General features: G+C 33.7%; 1 protein-coding gene across 2 annotated transcripts in view; it reads right to left on the bottom strand.

Annotated features, from left to right (window-relative positions):
• LOC111420245 (pro-epidermal growth factor-like) overlaps nucleotides 1-12102 on the bottom strand; it is a 126434-nt gene that overhangs the window by 49408 nt on the left and 64924 nt on the right. The window lies entirely within an intron of this gene.

Raw genomic sequence — 12102 nt, 5'->3', positions numbered from 1 at the left:
CGCATACACACGCACCAACGTTGGTAAGAGCAAGCATAAAATCAGATGCACCACCATTGTTTATGCGCTTTACGTGTACCCAGGGAAAAGGTACACGTTCTAATGACAACGTACATTGTAAAGTTGCGATAGTCGCTCTTAACTGGATGAAATTTCCATAGGTATTTTCGTGTGAAAGAGGCTTATTAATTCCGCATGTCCGCCCGGCGGCCATTGTATAATAATCTACTTAGCGGAAGATACGATCGCGAGAACTATCTTCGTCTCTCTCTTTTTCTCTTCTATGAAACATTCTTTTCCTCGTCTTGTGCACTCTTTAACCCTAGACGGGCATAAACGTTCAGTTTTCGTGCTATTACTGCAAATTGATAGGAAAAGTCTGAGAGTGATGTTTTTATTTGTTTTATTATTCACATCAACATTTTATCAATATCAAAATATTTTTATTTATAAGAAGTGACTAAAAGGTCAATAAACGATCGGCTTTGACGTTGTTACGGTATCTGATGAGGAATCTCCACCGTTGCGGTTTACTTCCGATTGTGGATGATGCTTTCATCGGTCAGAGTCTGAAACGATGCAATCTTCGTTCTTTAGAAAAATAAAATAAAATATTTTATATTGTAATGATTTACCAACGTGACATGGGTTGTCTGCAAACGTAGTGAGATGACGCCGCGATGTCGACTCTACACTTCCTTATTCTTGGTCAAAGAACGGTATAAATGCATATTTCAGTATTAACCCGCATATTCATTATTCAAAAATTTATATGCCCCATAAAAGGAATTGTATATTACCTTAAAGAAAAGCTACTAAGCTAATTTGAATACCCTTTCACGCAATACCTTTTTTCACTCCAAACTAATTATAATAGTAAAGATAGCCTAACTCTGCTCGAATATCATTTAACCTTTCATTCCCCAGTTAAGTTATCGTAAAAAAGAAAATATTCATTAATTAAGAATATGGAAGTGAGGCATATAAGGTGACCTAAGCTTAAATAGGGTTTCTATCTTTCCTTTTGATACATCCGAGATAGTGCGTACAAGGTTTAAGCGTCACGTGCGTGACGGTGTGACGTCGATGTTGCGCTTCTAAACCGATATGGAGCTTTAAAAGGTAACATTTCGCACAAAAGGAGACGTTATCGCGACAAGAATTATGCAAAAACATTTCGTATTGTTTCAAAATATGGAATCGCTAATACGAAGTGGCATTAAGAGATCTGCTATCTGAAGAGCTTTCGTGACCGATCGTAATAAGGTTAAGGAAGCGCGAAAGAAACGCAATTAAATATTTACTCGTGATACATATTGATTGGTTATATGTATTTTAGACGATAAACGTCTTGGTGTCGTGATAACGATGAAGAGAAACAACCATTTTGGTCGTGATTCATTAGTTACGAAAATTATTTATCAACCTTGGAATACTAAAAACATAAAATTTTTTGGTTCATTTTGACGATTAAGGGTGCCTTGCGCTGCCATCATTTCGAGCAAACGTCTTTAGCATTGGGGTTTCTGGGGCAATGACCCCCTCGACGTCTTGCGTGTTCGACCGTTGTTACAGCCTAGGCCTTATATAAATGAGGAATTAAGAATGTATGTATATATATCCTAGAGGTCTACGAACGCTTTTTTTTTTCATCGCTATTCTTTCTCCCATCGCGATAAGATGTAAACGTAAAACTCGAAATATGTGAATTTACGTTGGGACTCTTAAGATACATCTATCGATTTTAGGGGGTGGCACGAAAAGAAAATAACAAAACGCGATTTCGTGGTGAGCGTGCCAAAAGTGTTTAGTCACGTGACTAAAACTTTCCCCAATCCCCTATAATAAATGTAGGGGAAAATAGAAAATTTAAATTCAACTACTAGGAAACAAATAATTTAAATAAATGATGAAATAAGTTCGTTGAGTTTGTGATTTTTCGTTAAAAAACTTTCTTTTAGGCATGGCGCTTAGGTCAATTAAAGACACGAGGCGGCCTCTGTGTTCTTCATGGCTTCACCTGAACACCTGGTATGTGTAACAAACCGAATCGTGGATTTTCTCATTACCCGTCGTAAATTACGCGATTTGTTATTTAATGGACACCGGAGTCAGTGCGTATCGTTAACCCGACGACTTCTAACGTCCATTAACACAAGAAGTTCGTAGGTCTCAGTTAAGCCATCATCCTACCAAGCACTTTACTGTTGACGATATAATCGCTTTATAGCATAATTTAAAGCACAAGTTTACACTTTGAGGATTAACTAAGGGCTCTTAAAAATAAATGTAAACATTTTGTAAGTAAATGGTTTATTAAAATAAGCTTGTCGTGTTGGTATTAAAAATGGTAAAAAAAATTTATTCGATACCTGGAACGCGAACAGAAGTGGAATAGGGAGGACCTTAAAAATAGGTCCCCAAATTCGTGCCGCGTGTGCGTTATAGTTCGTTTAGTTGAGTTTATTGATCTTTGGGGACGCCGCGGCGGCCGGCGTCGCTCGGTCCGAATGGCGTCCCGACGCCGATTCTGCCAAACCACCGATCGAAACAGAACGCGGAAGGAAAATGTTAAGCGAAAACCCGCATAGTATAATAACAATTAATAATGTTCTGATAACCGATAACTGTTACACGGTCTGTTTGAGAAACCAACAACTTAGCTATTACACGCTATGACAATAGAAAAGAGTACTGTTAAACTCCGCAAACAGTGTAAAACGGTTCTATTTGGCGTTATTTTGAAAGCAATGTGAAAGTAAATGAAATATACTAAACCATTATATTAATCTAATCGTAAAACATGATTAAGTACAATTTCAGTAAGGCTTTTAATATAATATACTGGGAAATTAAAGTGTATTGCATATAAGGATCGTTCTTGTATTGGTACCAAAAATGGTACGTACGATTCGTCGTTGTGTTGGCTTTGTTTCCATCCGAAGTGGTACGCGCGTTGCAATAATAACGGCCGTACAAACGGGCAAGCGTTTTTACGACCACAGATAACAATCGCGTTAAACCGTGGGAATATTCGTAATGTTGGCTCGTTGTCCAAGTACGTATCCGCGAACGATTGCGCAACACACTCCGGGCGACCGACTTTTAATTGTGCCCGATCGGAACAGCACGCGGTACTACTACTAATTGTTTGGTTCGGTCGAGAACCGGCGACAACAAATGTATACTAGTATTAGCCATGAACAGAACGTTCGCTTCTTAAGTCGTACTCCCAACACTATAGATAGAACGGATTGTCTCCAGTTGACTCTCCGCGGACGCGTTACAGGCACGTCTATCCTGTCCTGAAAGATGCTATTTTCAGAGACGCATTGATTCTTCAGACAGGAGGATACTTCAAGGTTGTATCCGATTAGAACACGACTAAATACAAAACTGTAACCTGATATTGTAGATCATTATTTTCATGCTTATTTAGCTATTAAAAAAATCCTTATATATCTTAAAATCACCTGATTTAAAAAATACACTCAAATTAAGTAGAAAGTTCTTGAAATGATAGTTTTAAGAATATCTATGGATTTAACAAACTATTTAAGAAACGTTTTCCTGTTTGTAAAAATTATTATGTTTATACCAAGTATGAGTCTCCACGCGTAAAAAAAGATTGTCTACATTTTAGTATAAACAACGCATAGACTACGTATAATGTATGCGTAAAATACGTAAACAATGCGTAAACTGTAAGAAAAACAAGACTTTTATGTTACACACTAGTAAAAACTGTACTAGTAATTGCAATTAGTGAGAATGCAACTGCTTTGTCTTGCAAATAACAATGATTTGTCAAACATTTTCTTTGCACAGAAACTGGAACTCAAATAATGAGAGGTTACTCAATTATGAAAAATTAAGTGTAGACCTTAAATCTACGAAGTCCAACCTTGGTTCTGGATTTAAACAAGATCTACAAAGTTCAATTTTCCAGACTTACGTATTCTAATTTATGCAGAATTTGCCACAATCATGTTTGTGCTATATAAAGTTTGCAAAATTTAATTTCCAAAAATCTGCATTCAACTCCGCAACGTTCTGGATATTATTAGATGGAGCTTGCAAAGCTCATTTTGGTATCAAGTTATTGCCGAGTCGGCAAAGTTTTCGTCTGATTCTGCAGAACTCACATCCATTTTAATGAATGTAGTTTCTTCTACAATGCTTAATCTGCAAAATTAAATACTCATCTCTATTGTTCTTGTTTTATCTGAGATAATAAGAGTATAAGTCTTATCTGTCTTTCATATTATCGTTTACATTATTACATTTTGAATCATTAATGGAAACAATGAATCACTATTGACTTCTATCAAAATTGCTTTAAAAGCTGCTAAGGCTTCTCCAAGGTGATACCTTTATGTACCCCTAAAGCCGAATTCAGCATTCTACACCTAGATTTCAAGTCCGAAAATAACCTATTTCTATTGTGTACTTACATGTAATAAACGTGAATTGTTGGAAGATGAAAACGACGCTTAATAAACCCAAGAAAGTGTCATTGCGCAAATTTTTGCAATAACAAATATTTGCTTTGTGAATTAGTTTCTTTTTTGAATACGTTTGAGAATTATTGGCAATGACTCACCGGCGTGTCAAGACGTCTATTAGTAATAATTAATACTTATAACCCGCTGTGAATTCTAAATACAGAGTTTTGAATAGTATCGGATTTCACAAGTTATAGAGAATGAGTTAAAAAGAATCCCAAGAAGCTTTCACTCTTGTGGTGTAGTAAAATGTAAGACTATTTCTGGAGCTGTATCTATTAATTAATAATTTTTTTCTTCAAACGTCATTAAATGACAACTTTGTTGTCGTGTTTACTCGCGGTAGAAGTAAGTCATTGTTGCATAACGACGGTTGGTAAGATCAACATAGCAAAAAAGTACTTCAGCGTTATGGCGCTAAAGTAAATTTCACTTTAGCGCCATAGCGCTGAAGCACATGTCACTTTAGCGCCGTATTGGAAAAGATATTTTTTTGCTTCACGGACGCTAAGTAAAGATTTTAAAAATTAATAAAAAATGAAACTAACCTTTTAATTGTTTGCTTTCTTATTTTCATCTCAAATTAATATCACATAAAAAAACTAAATAAATTAAAGAACAAAACAAATAATTTTCCGAATAGTCTTTTATATTTTTTTTATTACACCATGTAAGAAATTTATTGTACGCACCATTATATATTTTAGTAGATTTCGAAGGTAATAAACTATTTTCTATTACCTTCTTCGCGATATCGTTAATTTCGGACGACATTTTGTACAAAATAAATTTAACTAACAGTTAAAAGTTAAAATTCGCGCAAAACTGTTTACTTTTTTTTATTGGTTGTCAAATTTACGTCGTCGTTGCTAACGTTATTTTGTCATGACGTCCTTCGATTTCTCATTAATACATAATAAGTTAATTGTCATTTTATTAAATTTATTAAAATTTATATTGCAATTATTTGCAACGTTTGAAGAAAAAATACTATGTTTTATTCGGAAGAGAAGCAGATTCGTTTGTGGCTGGTCCGTCATTGCCGGACTCACTTCGTTCGTCCGGCAAACTGTCGGACACGCCACAATTTTAACGGCTCATCTGTCATTAGCGACTCACTGCGTTCGTCGCTAAGCGACAGACCACGCCATAAAAAGCACTGCTTCTCTTCCATATAAAACAATATACTATTTCTTGCCTATATTCCTCCAAAGTTCGTTTTCAATACGATTTTAAGTTATGTACGACCTTAATAAGTTATGATTTAATGTGTAATGACAATGAAGATGGAAAAGAGCTCTCTGGACAGAAGAGTAGCTGAAGGCTACAAGAGGATGATGGAATAAGCGTTAAAACAGCTTCTAAAGTGCATCGAATTCCAAGGAGAACACTACGCGATCATATTAAGAGTGGATTACAGATCAGAAATCGTGGTTAGAATCCATATTTGAGTACGGAAATGGAAGACGAACTCAATGGGCGTATATTTTGATTGAGCGACATTGGTATACCGATAATAAACGAAAGTTCTTGCGAGTTACGGCATTCTGAAAGAATTTATAGTATTAATGAGAAAGACTGCCGACTCACATTTCATCATCAGCAAACTGTTTCAGCATGGACAGATGTAAAAAGTGTGTAACTAGTTTCGCTTCTTCATACATCTCATCTGTTTATGAAGCGCTGTTGATAAACTTGACATCATGTTATAATTTCTTCCAAGTAATACAACTTATAGATAAAGTAGCCTTAAAACCATTTGCAATCTTCTGGGATGAAGAAATATCTGGGAGATTTCAATAGGGTGTAACAAGAGCTTTGAGTATTCAGCCCTCACATATTCCTGATGAAGATTTTGCTTTGTCAGCTGGGTCACAACAGTCTTTAGTGTGCACTACTCCAAGAGCAGAAGACTTATCTTATGACTAAATCTGAAAACAATTCCAGCGTTTCTTCTTCGGTGGAAAAAGTACCATTAAAAACACACAATTCTTATACACCAGAGAATTTAGTATCACCTCACAGCAGTTTCCGTAATTTTCCCTAAACCAAAATAAAGAAGCCCACAGATTATCAGAGATAAGGTACTGAACTATAAGGGAAGCGTAATTATGACTTTACTGCTTAGATTCGCAACATTCACAATAGTTTCGGAAAAAAGAACGAATACAAGCTCTGAATGTATAACCAGAAGAGAGAGATATTTGATCCCCAACCCAGAGCATAGTAATACCTAAGTGATAATCCATGACGAATCTCAAAAACGCAGTTGTTTTATGGACACGTGGGAAGTTGTGTAAACACGGGAAAACATTATCAGACAAGTACAGGTAAAACATCAAAAACAATGAAAAACGTGGTATTATGAAAATAACTTTGGTTTAAATATAACGAAACAAAAATTCTATAATTGTCACAATGATTTTGATTGCGCTTGACATGATATATGAACACACAACGAAATGTTAATGTTATTAGATTATGTATAAATGCGAGAAAGTAATTTTTTTATGAATTCTCCAAAGTTTCTCGAACTCAAATTTGGGATCTTTGATGAGTACGCAAAAACAGAACAAACTCGATAGCAAATATAAGAGAGTCATAGAAACCATAACATTTGGGACAGTTTCTTTGCGCTATATAGAAGTTAGAAAAATGTGTTAACATGGCTAAATAAGCTATTTTTAAAACAAGAGTTGTGTAAACTTAAAGTAAGTTAATAGCAAAAAGTAATAAAACGGTCACGAGAAAAATAATTTTAGAAGAAAAGGAAACAATTACTACAGCAAAGAATGGTGTCACTCTACAACCTGTAGGCGTAAGAAACATTACAGTAAAATTTAGTGTTATTTAATTAACCCTGTTACATAAATGTTAAAGAAGTTCATTGTGTTTTTGTTCACGAATTAAATCTTACCTTTGTATTCGTTACTAAACATTTTTCGTTGAGAAAATAGAGCTAAATTAATTATTTTATTAACATAAATAGGTTGTTACTTTTTACTTATTACTTATTACACATAAATGTAATTATACTAACAGACGATTTATTTTATTGTGTAATCTCGCTTCAAGGTATCCAGAAATAATACTTATTTGAAAGTCTAGATAATAATTTAATTGCATTATTATTGATTTTGTAGTTACAATGATACCGGTAATAAAGTAAAGTAAATATTTTTTTTATCCTGCTTTTGAATTGCTGAAACAATCGGCGTTTAGCTCTGATTAAGAAATAATTACACGAGTCCCCGATTCAAACGAGTAATTATACTGTCAAAGGATAAGTCTAACCGCATAATTTATGAGATTATAATGAAACATAAAAGTCAAAGGTCCTTCACAGCACTTAACAATGACCTTTCAATATCTGAATATGAAAAACAAGAAGTACATATTTTCTTGGTTATAATAGCTCTTGACATGTTTTATTCTTTAATAACGTTTCTTTGATTTGTAGCAAACTAAGCTGTCTAAGAATCAATCACATCTAACAGCTAATAAGCTTGCGTGAATACAATGATTTATGGGAAACTTTATTAAGTATAAACGAACCTAATAAGGCTTTTAATAAATTATTACCAAGAAAATAAAAAAGGCTATTGTCTTTATTGTCTGTAATAACTCAAGATCGCGTAATCGCGGAAGCGTAGTGAAAAAGATAGACGTCCTAGAAGCTGTCAAGATGTTGGGTGTAGAAATGTCGCAATCGCTTAATAAACGCCAAAAGGAAGTGACCAATTGCCAGGATTCAGGTGGGCGTAGACGGTACGTCCACGCGCTCTCACTAATTCATCGTCGTCGTGTGGCACGTTACTACGACCACACCACGGATAACGTACGCCGATCAAAACAGGCCGACCACAAACCGACAACAACCAATTTAAAGAGATATCAATTACGTAAACGTCCTCAGTTGACGATTAATGGTTCCTATTAATAAAAATCGTGATGCCGAGTTCTTTTATAGGGTAAAGTTCAAAAGTTACACGGAAAACGGGTTTAGTTCTGATTAAAAATTTAAAATAATTATGAGCGCTCAAAAGTCGGTTTTTCATAAATATTTTAGTATAATTTGTTAAGTTAGCACGAAAATGTCGATTGCATAGTTAATGAGGTAAAATAGGTATAATTAAAGTTTGATAAAAGTTGCAATTTGATTGAGTTAAAACCAACAACGTCGATGAATAATGAAATGTAATTTGTGAAACGACTACGAAATTGGAAACTGTACTTGTAAATTTCTATAATAGTACGTAACGAAATTCAACTTATCGATTGCATAGTTTCGTTGCATGTAATAAGTTTTTATGGATACTAAAAAAAGTTTCAAAACAGATTTTAAACAGGTTAAGTAAATTTATTGAAATTTCTCTACTTACATGGATGTGTTAGGAAATGTTTCGAGAAATTTTCTACTCATTATTATTTAAAATATAAATTTAATATTTAATAGAAAATAAATTAATAAATAAATAAATCGATTTAAAAACGCTGTAATATTTGATAATTTAAGATTTTCCTTTATTATTTAGTTATCCTATAACCTACATCTAAAAAAATGTATTTCCCTGAAAACTTTATAATCTTCACGCTATTTTACACAAGAATGTTTTTGTACATCAAACTTAATATATATGTTATTTTCAAAGTGTAGGGTCAAATAACATTTTCTATATTTTCTACTTTCACCCCCTCAGCAAGTTTTGCTAGTACCTACTTAAGCTGCATTAATCAATGTATTTATCTCTTGTCTAAATTACTTCTAACAATGGTTACTAAACAAAATCCATATTTATGACTTAATTGCGATAGTTACTCGGTACCTTTGTAGTTTAATATTTATTTAAAAGATATTTTGAGGTCATTCAACTATGTTTTATGTATGGAGGATTTAAACTTGTTCTCTGCATCACTTCACTCCTTGACTAATTAGATGTAACAAAATTTTGCGAACCTAACTTGACTTTTGTTTCACAATCGTCTAAAATTAAACTATTTCTTTTAAATCATTTGTGCTTCTCTATGAATCAAGTGCACTAAATTTTTATCTTTAAATGATACAGAATGCGACATGCAAAAAGTTACTATTTGTTAGTCAAAAACGTCACATTGCTAATTTAGAGCAGATTATATTTTACCAGATAAAGGCAAGAAAATAAAAGGTCACAGAAAATCTGCATTGAGGATGACATTGGAAAGGTTGAACATATTTGGAGGTCATGTTGGAGTTGTCAAATGAACATATGTCATACTAGCTTATATGATAGCGAAACATAGGCTGGGTTAGGCCCTAACGAAGAGATAAATTTGACTTTTTCGAAAGAAAGGTATTGCGCAGGATCCTTGGCTCAGTTCGGGACCAAAACGTGCGGAGGATGAGGTACAACAACGAGATGAAACCGGAGGAAGGGAGACTTTCAAAAAGGGCACTCAATGCACGAATGCAGAGAACCACGAAAACACTGAAGAACTTCTAAGCCATTGAGGTTGGATGAGAGCAGCAAAGAATAGGAGAAATGGAGACAAAGATTAAAAGATGGTCTTAATTTAGTTGTAGAGCCATAGAAGGCCTTTTGTCACGTACTCTTCTTATCAAGGATTATCATTGAAGACGAAAGTATTATTGGAAGCTTTACGCTTGCAATAATACTCAAAACTTACTTAAGATACTTGTCAAACTGATGATAATTTGGAATGAAATAATTTGAATTAATGAAATAGCATCTGTATATACAGTGATGAAGCTCAATCAATGCTTGATCGCTATGCTGTATTGGACCATTTAGTGTTAAGCACTTTAGTCGACGTATTAGATGTGTCGTAAACGTAATAAACTTCATAAAAATTAAGCGATTAATACATTTATCCTGAAGATAAATTATTCGAGACTAAATTATTATTACTAAATTATTCTGACTTTTTTTGCTATACACAGCTGACCAGGCAAAAAGGGTGTTTTGCAAAAGCAATGATACTTCTTAAGTTTGTAAATTCACTTCGAATTGATATGTTGAGATGTTGCAATTTCTAGTTGCTCCTGCATTGAACAATTTTTTCAACTGTACGAGAATTGTTCTGCAAGTATTGTTTCATGGCTCAAAATGTTACCGCATTACCGTACTAGACACTAATATTTTGCTGTTTCTATTGATACCTTTTCTATTTCATAGATTTCACGTAACCATAAAGAAATTTATCGGAGGTGAGACAACTGGTTAATTTCAATTGTGAGCAAATATTTTAGATTAACACAACCACATATAAGGAGCGTTGTCTTCTAATTCGCAAAATGAAATAATATACTTGATCGTTTTTCATTTTGAATCAGTCGCCAGGAGATGATTCGCAAAACTTCTATTAAACGACATTTTTAAATGATTAGTTTAAGATGTTCTACTGTTATTAGGAGACACGAGCGATTGTATTTAGCAACTCGTTATACATATACGTTTTACATTGTTAGAAGAAGCCATGAAAGAAACAAAATTTTCTTCTGGCCTATAGTGTTGATGAAAATGAATTATGCAAAAACCTTCAAAAAGGATATTCCTGGAATAACCTGGAATATTGCCTATCTCTTTGAAAGCTAATACAATTACAGTCTTGGAAACACAACAAAATATGTTAAGCAGTACTGTCAAGTAACTCATTGGTGCAGAAAGACTAAAATCCTTCTTGAAACACTGAAGTACTTACGAACTCATCATCGGATTGTTACACACTATGACATAAATGAAATATTTGGAACAGTCTATTTGGAAATGCATATAAGAGAGAGAGCTGTCAAAGATGTTGCCGTAACCATCATCTACCCAGTAAGCAGGAAAAATTTCTAGTGAGGATTGATTTTCTTATATGTAAAAACAGATAATGTTAACAAGCAGGATTCAAGATGAATTCCACATCTGCAGCTTCTAGGATAATTATTATGTCTCCAGCATCTTTTTCAAACGAAACTTTATTGATCATAGAAGTGCTGAAATATGGAGTATGCGTCTCGTTGACGTTTGGGATTCATAATGAATAATGATTGATTTAATATGTATCTTATATCGTCTTTTTCATAATGTTTTTATAACATTAAAATACCAACACTATTATCAATAGATATTACAATATCAGTAATAATAAATAATAAAATAAAATGTTTGAGTAAACTAGAAATCAGGTAATTTGGATGATTCATTTAGGAATACTACAAGATAAGACAACATACTTAAGGAGTTACATCATTATCTTCTCCAATACTATTTTTTTCCATTTTATGTCATTTTGTTAGTAAGTTTTTATTTTCGAATAAAAAAATCCTTAATAAAATTTGCTTTACTTATAATTACAACCTAATAAGAGACCTGATTGTTCAAAGTAAGCCCAAATTGTTGACCTACTTATTTAATGAAAACAACGTCAAAATTGTGGTTCAAATTTCGTACACAACCACGTCAGACAAACGTAAATAGTTTATGTTCACAATTCGCTATTACAAAATAACGAACCCACGTAAAATTTCTTTCGAAGGCTAAAAAGCCACGCCAATGACTCGTCGATGATTCGGCATCCGTGAAATTGGGCCGGAAAGTCGTGGTATATTTAG

Source organism: Onthophagus taurus, chromosome 1 (genome assembly GCF_036711975.1).
Source record: "Onthophagus taurus isolate NC chromosome 1, IU_Otau_3.0, whole genome shotgun sequence".
Taxonomy (NCBI): domain Eukaryota; kingdom Metazoa; phylum Arthropoda; class Insecta; order Coleoptera; family Scarabaeidae; genus Onthophagus; species Onthophagus taurus.
Note: the sequence above shows the minus strand (reverse complement) of the source record. Positions and strands in the feature narration are given on the sequence as shown.